Source organism: Pelobates fuscus, chromosome 1 (assembly GCF_036172605.1).
Source record: "Pelobates fuscus isolate aPelFus1 chromosome 1, aPelFus1.pri, whole genome shotgun sequence".
Classification (NCBI taxonomy): domain Eukaryota; kingdom Metazoa; phylum Chordata; class Amphibia; order Anura; family Pelobatidae; genus Pelobates; species Pelobates fuscus.
Window position 1 is genome coordinate 468,962,119 of NC_086317.1, and position 14,153 is coordinate 468,976,271.

At 41.1% G+C, this 14,153-nt stretch overlaps 1 protein-coding gene across 2 annotated transcripts in view; it reads right to left on the bottom strand.

The window, feature by feature from the left end:
- DLG2 (discs large MAGUK scaffold protein 2) overlaps nt 1-14,153 on the bottom strand; it is a 1,308,393-nt gene that overhangs the window by 1,076,031 nt on the left and 218,209 nt on the right. The gene's annotated exons all lie outside the window — the stretch shown is intronic.

Sequence of the window (14,153 nt, forward strand, 5' to 3'; positions counted from 1 at the left end):
AGAGGACATTTGCAAATGAACATAGATATATGTACGGCATGAAAATGACTGAACAAGTTCAACTGATGTTCAGCTTTTTATACAGCAGTAGCAGAATGTGTTTTGGAAATTGTCATTCATATCTGCACATTTCTCCATCAACATACTTTATTAATCTCACGTTAAATTATAATTATAGACCAAAGAAAAATGAACAAAGGTCATTCAAAAAGTGGGTGGGAAGCACGTGCCTTGTGTTGACATCACGCCATAAATTAAAAACCATAATGCCTGGGGAATGTAAATATGTGATCTTTGTACCTTAAATAAGATTATTTAATTGACCTCTTCTATCAAATTTGTATTGCTTAACCTGCAAGGTTATCTATGTTTATTGTATTGTTTTTTTCATAAAAATGTTTTTTAAAAAATGCAAGATGTGAATACCTGCATCAATAGGAGCCACTAATCTACATGAAGTGACAGAGCAAGGGCAATCAGGGGGAGGTACACTTCCAAGAAAGTATCTGCCAATACATGTATGCACACTAACCGTAGGCCTAGTCCTAATCTCTAATCCTACCCCTAACCCTAACTTAAAAAGTAGCATATAATACATCATGCTGAAGCATTTTTTAGGGGAAATAATGTCATTCTGAATTAAGGAGACATTCACAAAACACAAGCAGGCTTATTCACAAAACTGAGAATTGCCAGAAATTCTAAATTAATTCAAATTTAAGGTAGATTTAAAAAAATATATTTTTATTATTTTTGACATGCAGGTGAGTACAACAGTCCCTGCATTGCCACAACAGCATTCCCAGGCTCAATCGTTATAAGCAAACAAAAGTTATGGCATCTTTGAGTGTGCACTTTTTTTGTATTAATAAATTAAAGTTTTATACCTAGTGTAATTTAACAGAAGTGTAGTAAGGTACGAGGTGAAACGTTGCCTGATCCACCTTGTACTTGCAGGTGAGTAGCTAAGATTATGGATGCAACCCTTCCATTCTATTGTGTTGTGAGGCAAGGGCCTGGGTGCAGTTAATATGTCTTCGGGTTGTTCCATGTTCTAGTAACGTGCGTACACTAGGGCGGCCTGAGGCAGTAGTGGGGGTTGGTAGATGTTAAACTGGTTCAATAATAGTCTATGCCATGAAAATAATCAAATGTTCAGCTTGTTTATAGACTGCAGAATATTATGGATGGTGACCTGTAGACTGTAATAAAGTCTGAGTGTCATTGTCACATGGTCCTAGGAGGAAGTCCTTCAGCTGTTCCTCACCACCAGCATCACCCATTGCATCCTCCATGCCATGCTGTGGTTGTCTATGCTTCCAGGTTTGGAGCTCTGGCCTCAGTGCCTGCTCTTGTATGCTAAAATGAAACTCTTACACCTGGCATTTATAGAATCAGGAGGAGGCCATCATTGTGAACAGGGAACCTCTTTAAAATATATGAGCACGGAGTACAGTGCTTCTTTATTGTTACCCGAAGTGCTGCTCCTTTGCCTGGCTTAACCCAGGCACTGTTCTTGCACCTGTTTCTCCCCTACATACCTGCCTTCTGGTCTTTCCCTGCTGCCAGTGCCAATGGGTCTCCCGTCTACGTTGAACTTGGCTATGTTTACCAATTCATAAACCTTTGCGCCTGCCCTGACCTTGGATGGACTGACTGACTTCCTTTTTTCCTAGCATAATAGAATAGGGGATCATCTGCTAAATACAGATAAAATGGAAAAACATAGCGTTTAACTGTGTGGGAGTAAATGAAGGTGTGTGATTTACAATTGGCCACTCACAAATTTTCAGATGTTAAATCAGCATATCACCACTGGGCGCCCAGTGGTGATATGCTGATTGTTTTTAACTTATATGTAAGTTATTAAATTCTTTTTCTACTTTACTCTGGAATTGCACTTTATTTTCTCCATATATTTTCTCTTTGAGCAAATATCCTGATTGACTGATGGGAGTGTGAAGATATTGAAGAAAAAGATTCCATTCAAGGCTGTTTAACATCTGAAAATTTGTGAGTGGCCAATTGTAAATCACACACCTTCATTTACTCCCACACAGTTAAACGCTATGTTTTTCCATTTTATCTGTATTTAGCAGATGATCCCCTATTCTATTATGCTTTTGTATTGAAGACAAGAGGAAGTCTTTGGGGACCTTTTACCCTACACAGGGAAGTTCCGTTTTGGTTTACAAATTATCACTATTTCTCACTGGGGTTGTGTTCACATATTTTGTTTGTTTGTATATATTCCTTTTTTCCTATTCTGCTTAAACACCTTGCTTGGACTAAAGAACATGTGCCACCATAGATTTTCTAGGAACCTCTCCTCACTTCACCTAGGTTCACCTAGAGGTCGTGCTTGCAAGGATATGATGTCACTTGTATTGGGTTCCAGCTCCTGATGAGCCTACCAGGTCAGTGACAGTCATTAGGGCAAAGAATGTGACTAGTCTTTGATGGGCTCTAATTATGCAAGTATCTTTACACAGAAGGAGAAAATGACACTACCTGTATTCTGCATTTCAGTTTTAATTAATGCTTAGGTTACATTTATTACTAAAATCATGATAATAATAATAATTGAAAACAGTGTGATTCATATTAAAGTTGACACCCTGTGTAAGAAACAGAAATTGGAATTTTGATTGTTATGTTTTGGTTAAAGCTTAATTGAGCTCTAAATTCAGTAAATTAACTTACAAATTTCTACATTTAATTTAACAGTATAAATACATCAAGTTTAAGCTTTCATAAATCCCTGAAACTGTTCTTGATCCAAAAGCGTATTCATCACATCACTCAGATGGGCAAATAACAGGGCCGGACTGGCCTACCGGGATACCGGGAAATTTCCCGGTAGGCCGCCAGCCCTGGGGCCGCTTTGACATGTGGCTGCACTTTTTTTTCTGTTTGCTTATGCGGCCGTGCGGCCGCAGCCACAACCGCACGGCCGCAGCCACACCTGCGCCGGCCGCTGCTTGCTCTGCGAGGGCACAGCTACTTCCTGTCAGCCGCCGGATGTGAGCGTCAAATGACGACATGACGTCACATCCGGCGGCTGCGCGGCGGCGGCTCTACAGAGACTGCATCGCGGCCTCTCTTCCCTGAACTGTTGTTGAAGGTAAGAATAAGGGGGCTTGGGGGACCTATTGTATTGTGTATTGGGGAGGGGAGGTCAGTAATGTGTATTGGGGAGGGGAGGTCAGTAATGTGTATTGGGGAGGGGAGGTCAGTAATGTGTATTGGGGAGGGGAGGTCAGTAATGTGTATTGGGGAGGGGGGGCAGTAATGTGTATTGGGGAGGGGGGACAGTAATGTGTATTGGGGAGGGGGGACAGTAATGTGTATTGGGAGGGGGGACAGTAATGTGTATTGGGAAGGGGGGACAGTAATGTGTATTGGGAAGGGGGGACAGTAATGTGTATTGGGGAGGGGGGACAGTAATGTGTATTGGGGAGGGGGGACAGTAATGTGTATTGGGGAGGGGGGGGCAGTAATGTGTATTGGGGAGGGGGGGCAGTAATGTGTATTGGGGAGGGGGGGCAGTAATGTGTATTGGGGAGGGGGGGCAGTAATGTATTTGGGAAGGGGGGGCAGTAATGTATTTGGGGAGGGGGGCAGTAATGTGTATTGGGGAGGGGGGACAGTAATGTGTATTGGGGAGGGGGGACAGTAATGTGTATTGGGGAGGGGGGACAGTAATGTGTATTCGGGAGGGGGGACAGTAATGTGTATTGGGGAGGGGGGACAGTAATGTGTATTGGGGAGGGGGGACAGTAATGTGTATTGGGGAGGGGGACAGTAATGTATTTGGGAAGGGGGGGCAGTAATGTGTATTGGGGAGGGGGGACAGTAATGTGTATTTGGGAAGGGGGCAGTAATGTGTATTGGGGAGGGTGGGCAGTAATGTGTATTTGGGGAGGGGGGTCAGTAATGTATTTGGGGAGGGGGCGGCAGTAATGTATTTGGGGAGGGGGGTCAGTAATGTATTTGGGGAGGGGGGTCAGTAATGTGTATTGGGGAGGGTGGGCAGTAATGTGTATTTGGGGAGGGGGGCAGTAATGTATTTGGGGAGGGGGGTCAGTAATGTGTATTGGGGAGGGTGGGCAGTAATGTGTATTGGGGAGGGTGGGCAGTAATGTGTATTTGGGGAGGGGGGTCAGTAATGTGTATTTGGGGAGGGGGGGTCAGTAATGTGTATTTGGGGAGGGGGGTCAGTTATGTATTTGGGGAGGGGAAGAAGGGGGGCAGCAATGTATTGGGGAGGGGAAGAAGGGGGGCAGTAATGTATTGGGGAGGGGGGGTCAGCAGTATATTAGAGGAGGGGGGTGACAGCAGTATATTAGGGGGGGTCAGCAGTGTATTGGGGGAGGGGGGGACGGGAAAGATCCGACTTGGGAATTTGAGATGAGGCAATGATTATTTTTTTTTACATTTATATTTGTGGCCCAATTAATATATTTTTTTATATATATATGTATATGTATGTATATATATATATATATATATATATATATATATATATATATATATATATATGTATGTATATATGTGTGTGTGTGTAGAAGGAAATGTAAATAGAGGGGGCTACAGGGGTGAATTATATTTGTAATATATTTATTAGGAACTGTGGAGGGAAGGGGGTTGGATGAGAACATTAAATATTATAGCATTAAATATTATATTTATGGGGTAGGAACTGTATTATATATTTTTGGTTTAGTGCAGGGGTAGGTAACCTTCGACACTCCCTTTGTTTTTTGACTACATCTCCATTAAGGCTTGCAAAGCATCATGGGAGGTGTAGTCCACAACATCTGGAGTGGCAAAGGATGTCTACTCCTGGTTTAGAGCATAGGTGTATAACCATTCGGCTTCCCCAGGCCAAAATAACCCCTTAAACTCTTAAAGGATCACTATAGTGTCAGAAAAACAAAGCGATTTTCCTGACACTTTAGTGCCCTGAGGGTGCCCACACCCTCAGGGTCCCCCTCCCGTGGTGCTGAAGGGGTTAAAATCCCTTCAGTTACTTACCTTAATCCAGCACCAGGCTCCCTCTGCGCTGGTGACCTCTCCTCCCTGTCTGACGTCAGCTCCCCCGTCCGACGTCACTGGAGCTGAATGCGCATGGCCGCGCGCGCATTCAAAGTGTCCATAGGAAAGCATTTCTCAATGCTTTCCTATGGACACTCTGCGCGATGGAGGCGAAATGTGCCTCCAACGTCGCAGATGCGCCTCTAGTGTCTGTCCGGAAGACAGCCACTAGAGGCTGGATTAACCGCAAATGTAAACATAGCAGTTTCTCTGAAACTGCTATGTTTACATGTGAAGGGTTAAAACTGAGGGACATTGCACCCAGGCCACTTCATTGAGCTTAAGTGGTCTGGGTGACTATAGTGTCCCTTTAACGCTGTTACGGCGTTATATGCCGTCCGCATTTTAATGGGCTGTTAAGCTGAATTCTGATGACTCCGCAATGCTATGGGGCTGGTATGTAATTTTTTCCAGGGCTGGTTTTCATACCCAGTCCGGCCCTGGCAAATAAACCAGGTTTCTTGTTAGTTTGAAAGGACACTACAGGCTGGAGCTGATTATTTTTGAATTTTAGAAAAATGCAAAAACAATAATATAAAATTAAAGGGACACTATAGTCACCAAAGCAACTTTAGCTTAGTGAAGCGTTTTTTTGTGAATGGATCATAAATTTGCAGTCTCACTGCTCAATTATTTGTCATTTAGAAGTGAAATCACTTTTGTTTCTGTTTATGCAGTCCTAGCTTTGACTGACACAGCCTGCATGAAAAAATGGCGTAAGTGCGAGCCATCGTGGGGATTCCCTGCTCTGGTGCGCATGGTCTATGTTCGGGGAAACTTCCCTGAACATAGACAAACACACGAGAGCAGGGAATCCCTTGAATCTATATTCGGAGAAATTTCCTGGAGCATAGATTAGAGGAATTCCCTGCTCTGGTGCGTTTGTCTATGTTTGGGGAAACTTCCCCGAACATAGAAAAGCGCACAGGGCAGGGGATCCCTCAAATCTATGTTCATGGAAATTTCTTCGAACATAGATTAGATGGGTCCCTGCTCTGGTGTGGTTGTCTATGTTCGGGGAAGTTTCTTTGAATATAGACGAACACACTAGATCAGGGAATCCCTTAACTCCTCACTTACCGACCAATTTGTTATAGGAACAAAACCTGGTCGGTAAGTGAGGAGTGTCTGTATTTTTAAAGTTTTTATCTCCTGCAGCTCTGTAAATTGACCTTTAATCACACAAAGGAGGCCCCTGCAGGGTCTAGCAAGCTATTAACAGAACAGGAAACAAGAAATTCTAAATTAAACATAATTTGCAATAAAGGAAGTCTAAACATCTCTCTTTAGTGTTTAGGACGTCTGTGCAAGTCACATGTAGGAAGATTTAACTCCTAAATAGCAGAGAATTCAGCAGTAAGACTGCAGGGGCATGATCTGAACATCAAAACCACTAATTAAGTTGTTTTGGTGACTATAGTATCCCTTTGATAAAAATAAAAATATAACTACATTTGAAATTCCAGCATTTGTAGTAAAACTCAAGGCTGCCCAGCCTGTGCTGGGAGTTTTTATTACACAAGTCACTCAGCTAATCATACTTATGGATACAGTAAAGGTTTCTGGGAATTGTAGTTCCATTATATTAAAGGGAAACTATAGTCACCAAAACAACTTTAGCTTAATGAAGCAGTTTTAATGTATAGGTCATGCCTCTGAAGTTTCACTGCTCAATTCTCTGCCATTTAGGAGTTAAACCACGTTTGTTTCCATTTACAGCAGCCCTAGCTGTGACTGACACAGCCTGCATAAAAACAAAATAGTTTCAATTTCAATAGGATGTTGCTTACTTTAAAAGGTGTTATCTCCTGCTCTGTAAACTGAGCTTTAATTACATACAGTAGGGTCTAGCAAGCTACTAACATAGCAGGAGATAAGAAATTCTAAATCTAACAGCATTTGCAATAAAGAAAGTGTAAACATTAGATGACTCTTTACAGGAAGTGTTTAGGAAGGCTATGCAAGTCACATACAGAGAGGTGTGGCTAGGGCTGCAAAAAAACAAACAGATTTAACTCCTAAATGACAGATAATTGAGCAGTGACAGTGCAGGAGCATGAACTATACACCAAAACTGCTTCATTAAGCTGAAATTGTTTTGGTGACTAAAGTGTCCCTTTAAGCTAACAGATGAAGTACAACTGCCAGACAACCAAGTCTTCACATTGTAAACAGCAATATGTTTGCAGAAAAAAGACAAACACTGTATGTTCGGAGGCAGGGATGAAAGGAAAAAAAATAATTGCATTTAAAAGGACATTTAATTTTGATAAAGACGTTACATATGTTTAACTGGCAGTGGTTATTGTTTACACATGTTATTGCATGCTACTGTAGGTTATTTTACAAATATGTCATAAATAAACCATAGAGGATCTTTTTTGTAATGCAGTGTCTGATTGCTGCAAGATTATTAATACATAATTCTACTGCGCATTGTGATTTAAAGTCCCAGCTCCACCAAATATAGATTTTCTAACCAGGTTTTGGCTTTTGCTATATTGTTACTACCCAGTTCATTAGTTCTAGAATTCGTACAGCTGAATATAACTTTGGAAAATCACATATAACTTGTGTTAACCTTTTATTCATGAGGTGCTCTGTTTTCCATTAAATGTATGTTAAGAATTTGACTGGGTTGCATTGCAAATGACTAGATTAGCAGCATTATTAACTTAAGTGAGAATTCAAAGTGAATTTCAAATTTAAGGGCAGAGTAGTTAAACTTAAAGGACCACTCTAGTGCCAGGAAAGCATACTCGTTTTCCTGGCACTAGAGTGCCCTGAGGGTGCCCCCACTCTCAGGGTCCCCCTCCCGCCCGGCTCTGGAAAGGGGAAAAGGGGTAAAACTTACCTTTTTCCAGCGCTGGGCAGGGAGATCTCTGCCTCCGATCCTCCTCCGTTCCGCCCCGTCGGCTGAATGCGCACGCGCGGCAAGAGTTGCGCGCGCATTCAGCCGGTCGCATATCAATGCTTTCCTATGGACGCTTGCGTGCTCTCACTGTGATTTTCACAGTGAGAATCACGCAAGCGCCTCTAGCGGCTGTCAATGAGACAGCCACTAGAGGATTTGGGGGAAGGCTTAACCCATTAATAAACATAGCAGTTTCTCTGAATGTTTATAAAAAAAAATGGGTTAACCCTAGCTGGACCTGGCACCCAGACCACTTCATTAAGCTGAAGTGGTCTGGGTGCCTAGAGTGGTCCTTTAAACAATAGCGGGCTTACAGAATTTCTCCAGTTCGTCTATTTTGACCTGCACTTTAAAATTCACTTTGAATTTACCCTGAATTCTTACTTTGATAACCTTGATTGAAACATTTTTCAAATCTTCTCTTCCCTGTATACTTTCTGTATGCTGACTGCCAGGTGCATACAGAAGGACAGAGCTTGTAACAATGGCTGACAGGGAGCTAAGATGGAGGCACCCAGTTACAGGATAAAGACAATGGATTCATACATTTTATTTTATTTATCCCAACTCACAAATGCACATTTGATAAATACAACAGACAAGTAATCTTAATACAAAAAAAAAAAAAATCGGTGAAGTAACAGTTCCCCTTTAACTCATCCGTGTTTGTGTGTCGATGTGAAGTTGTGTTTGTGTATATGATTTCTTGTCTTTTTGGGGTTTGTCTTTCCACTTTTCTGTGAAGGGAAAACATAATTCTCTCACCACGTCATTAAAAACCGATTTAAAAAAACTAACATAATAGCACTGTGAAATAACCACTATATAAATCAGATATGTTGATAAGTAAAATTTTAAAAAATAAACAATTTCTTATAAAGATAAATAAAAATGATGTAATTTCCCTTTAATATTTTTAATTTACACCATAATTCCTATCTCCTATTCCAACAAATAAATTATAGTAAGTGTTTGCAGAGTTAAAGTCAGCTTAGTGATTTTCGCAAACCTTCCTAGAACGAATATGCATTTAGTTAAGGTTCCCGACATTTTCCCCCTCATATCTTCGAAGCTTAAACTATGCTACACATAATATAAAGATATAAATCCCTTTAAACAAGTCAGAACCTCTAAAGGTAGAATAAATTGATTTGAAGAAGGTGATCACACAAATTGGAACGCATGGGAACATATCTCAGAGTTCGCGTTCTCTGTGGGGATCCTTAGAAGAACAAAGAAGAAACAAAAAATTTGTACTTGAGATAAGAATGTCAGCTTCCAAATTATCTGGTATGCACAATTTGCCACCGTTGCCATGGCAACACGATCCTTGTTCTACAACTGTCTTAAAGGACTAAACACATTTAATGTAGTCTGAAAACGTAAAAGTATTAATTCAATAAACTGTTTACAATGACAGGAAGGAATTACGAATGAATAAAATGTTTGACTCGTTTATCAATGAACTGCAAATGAGCTTTTGAATCCGATAGTTTTGGTTAAATTGATCATACGTACGACCAATGTAGAAGAAACAGTGTTCTGCATTCTATTTTAATTCTATGTTTCCTCCATGGTGGCTGTCAAACGGTTGATCAATTATGACGTGTTAGGATGCAGTGCAACACAACACGCAAACATAGGTCAAAACTAGCGAAGGAGAGACAGAGAAGGATACAGAGACAGAAATAGACATATTAGCAGAGCTAACACTGGCCAGGCCTGATGGAATACTTCCGAGGAGATAGAATGACATAATGACAGAAAGAAATAACATAGTTGCAAGTCTCGCTGGGTCAGAAAACCAGAAATCACACAAATGAATAATGAGCCAAATCAGGATACCGGAGAATAGTATAGTCAAACAGACCGTGTCAAATATGCTAGAAATCAATTTCTAATACTAGTCACTTAATGAAGCTGTTTTAGTGTACAGATCATGCCCCTGCAGTCTCACTGCTCAATTCTCTGCCATTAACAAGACTTTTGTTTCTGTTTATGCAGATTTAGTCAAACATCCCCTAGATGTGACTGACACAGATTTCATGATAAAAAAAAGACTGGTCAGGTCTTACTTACTTTGGAAGTTTCAATCTCCTGCTCTGTAAATTAGACTTTAGTTACATACAGGAGGCTCCTGCAGGGCGTAGGAGGCTATTAACAGAGCAGGAGATAAGAAATTCTAAATTAAACACACTGTGAAAGTAAAGAAGTTTAAACATTAGATCTCTCTTTACAGGAAATGCCTAGCAAGGCTGTGCTTAAAAAAAAGTGATGTCATGCCTAAATGGCAGGGAACTGTACTGTGAGGGGCATGATATATCAGAGCTGCTTCATTAGACTAAAATTGTTTTGGTATCTATTGTATCCCTGTTTTTTTTAATAGTTTTTCTTTACTATTTTACCTTAATTCCTTGCTTCCTGGTGAAGCATTCTCCAATGGAATCTAGACATCTAGCCTTGGTGGGGATTATCCCACCTACACTAGAATTACGGAGCAGCTGGACTGCTCTAAGAAAAATGAGTACAATACTATATTTTACGTTCAATCGTTTATTTCAGTGATAACTATATTGTTTTCATTCATTTCACCCATCACAAAAAAATGGCACCCTTATCCATGGGTGGGGTTTATACCACAACACAGGGCAGCCATCAGGGGGTGACAACCATGACGGTTGTCACTGGCCCGGCAGTCCTGGGGGCCCGGACTGCTTTGGTCCAGTCCTGGGCCCCACATTCCCTCTCTGCACATATATATAGTGATGATCGCTATATATATGTGCAGATATATGTGCAGCCGCGGGCCCCCCGGCTCCCTGTATTTGCGAAGGGGAGGGCAACAGACTGCACAGTACATTACAGCTCTTCCCTCTGTCTAACTCCTGTGAGACCCACGGCCGTCAGAGTGTTGCCACGGGTTACCATGGCAACGCTCCGCGCGGCACACACGCTGTTGTGAGTGGGAATTTGTACTTGAATGTTGTGTGAGTTCACTTACAGAGAAATACTGCACCATTGACATTTTTTTTTGTTTTTTTCTCTTTTACATGTACCCATGGATAAAGAATTAAATGCTAAAGGAAGCAAGGTCAATTGGTGAATTCTTAAAACCTTGGACTCGTTTACACTTAATACAGCATTATCATTATTAGGTGCAACCTGTTTTGTTTATTGAATTTTGTTCCACACCAGGCTGACCTGCCAGTAATGTGGGAGGACAAGCCCCCTTTCTGGGTCCTCCATCTTTTGGGCAGAGCCAGTGACATAATTGTATCACTGTCTCGCACCCTCTACTCCCCTCCCACCGGCGTCCCATTATGGGACTGCTGACATTAGGAGGAATGGTACACTCAATGCATGGAGCTGGGGGAGAGCTGTCAGACAATATCGCTTCACTTTTCACACTGTGCAATAGAAGCACCAGGATTAAACAATGCAACAAGCATGTAGTCAATATAGAGGCTGCATCAGTGGATGTTCTACCAACTCCACCCCATGTGCTAGCAATCTATGACATCCCAGTAGGTAGGCCTGTCTTTGAGGGCAGCATAATTGCTGTCTCAACAGGATACATTGAGAAGAACAGAGGGCTCTTCAACAGCCAATGAGGGTGACTCACACAACTTTTCATATTAATTAAACTGACAGACACATCTCAAAGATGTAGATTTGCAAAGAAAAATGTAAAAACTCCAACCGAAAAAAATACATTTATAATTGTATTCTTATTATTTGTTTATTATTGCAACAGAAGCTAGTGAGATGCTGCCCCTTGGGCGAGCATCTACTAGTTATCAGAGTTCCTATAAATTGTGTTTTTGCCTTAATTTAGCAAATTAGATCACTTATAGACACCAACACTACTCTGACAGATTGATTTACGATGCATTGCTGTCCTGTTAACTATGGATCCACAGACTAGGTTTTAGCCTGATGACTCGCCGTGTCTGCAACTCTCCATAATTTGAGTTTGCACTTCTATATTAGAAATGTAATTGTACGGCTATAAAGAACATATTAAATAGCACAATCATCAGCTCATTCAAGGTATTGTAATTTGCATGATTCATTAATTCTGATTCTAAGAGAGTAAGGTATATAAGTACAAATCATGTTGTTTGCTGAGAAGGTATGAAATAAAAATAATAATTCTATCATATGGAGATTGAAATAGATTCACAATGTAATTGCCACGCACTATATTAATACTAACTGTGTTTCATTATAGTGTTCTTAAGAATAAATTGTAAATCTGATACACTTCAAGAGTTTTTTTTGGGAACAGTTAGCTCAGATTAATTTTTCAACAAATGTTAAAAAATATTGTGTTCAAGTCTCTTATTTTAGGTGCCCTTTTTTCTGTTTATATTGCAAACATTCTTTTTTGTATACATATAAAAGGAATTTTACATTTTATATTTTTATGTGAGAAGACTAGGTGCTTCACACAGGGGGAGATAGTTGTGTATGTGTCACGGTTGTCGTTACCCTTGCATGTAGGAAAAAGCATACCCACGAAGTGTGGGTCCAAAAGACGCATTAACGGGCTTTAGAGTGGACGGATTTAGCCTATTACAAGAAAGAATCAACGTCAGGAATAGCTGAGGTCAGGATACATGAAAAACAAGCCTGTACAAATAAGATCAGGATACTAGAAATACACAGGTCAATATACAAGCCGGGTCAGGATAACAGAAATACACAGGTCAAAATACAAGCCGGGTCAGGATACCAGAAATACACAGGTCAAAATACAAGCCAGGTCAGGATACCAGAAATACACACGTCAAATTACAAGCCGGGTCAGGATACCAAAAAATACACAGGTCAAAATACAAGCCGGGTCAGGATACCAAAAATACACATGTCAAAATACAAGCCGGGTCAGGATAACAGAAATACACAGGTCAAAATACAAGCCGGGTCAGGATACCAGAAATACACAGGTCAAAATACAAGCCAGGTCAGGATACCAGAAATACACACGTCAAATTACAAGCCGGGTCAGGATACCAAAAAATACACAGGTCAAAATACAAGCCGGGTCAGGATACCAGAAATACACAGGTCAAAATACAAGTCAGGTCAGGATACCAGAAATACACAGGTCAAAATACAAGCCGGGTCAGGATAACAGAAATACACAGGTCAATATACAAACCAGGTCAGGATACCAGAAATACACAGGACAATATACAAGCCGGGTCAGGATACCAGAAATACACAGGTCAATATACAAGCCGGGTCAGGATACCAGAAATACACAGGTCAATATACAAGCCAGGTCAGGATACCAGCAATACACAGGACAATATACAAGCCAGGTCAGAATACCAGCAATACACAGGTCAATATACAAGCCGGGTCAGGATACCAGAAATACACAGGTCAATATACAAGCCAGGTCAGGATACCAGCAATACACAGGACAATATACAAGCCAGGTCAGGATACCAGCAATACACAGGTCAATATACAAGCCGGGTCAGGATAAGAGAAATACACAGGTCAATAAACAAGCCGGGTCAGGATACCAGAAATACACAGGTCAATATACAAGCCAGGTCAGGATACCAGAAATACACAGGTCAATATACAAGCCGGGTCAGGATACCAGAGCTTAACAGAGTCAAAACGAAGCCAACATCAATAACAGAAAATCACAAGAGAGTCGAAGTAGCACTAAACGTGTTACTAAACAAAAACCATGATAGGGCAATGAGTAAGGGCATGTACAGGCTTTAAAGGGTTTCATATGTGTTCTAATTGGTCCACGTCATCTATGTGACTATAAAACAGCATGGGGTCGCCTAGATGACGTGGTCCCGTTAAGGGTGTGACATCATGATTTTCCATTTTTTTTTAAGGACATGCCCTTAGAGTGGGCAGAGTCCTAACTTCTTTGTAGGGGCTTGCAGTTCGGCCTGCAAACCAGCAGAGAGCCTGAAGGAAAAGGTTATCACGCTGTTTGGGGAGTCCAAGTGCTTATGAACTGTATCCACTTCTGAGTTGCTTCAATGTTATGATGTATCCACCATAAAAATCACAGAGATATATCAGATGTGGTGCTTGTTCCCAAGTCCCGCTGTAAAAGCACAGGGTACATTTTAACCAGCAATACAGTCAGAGGGTTACCAGT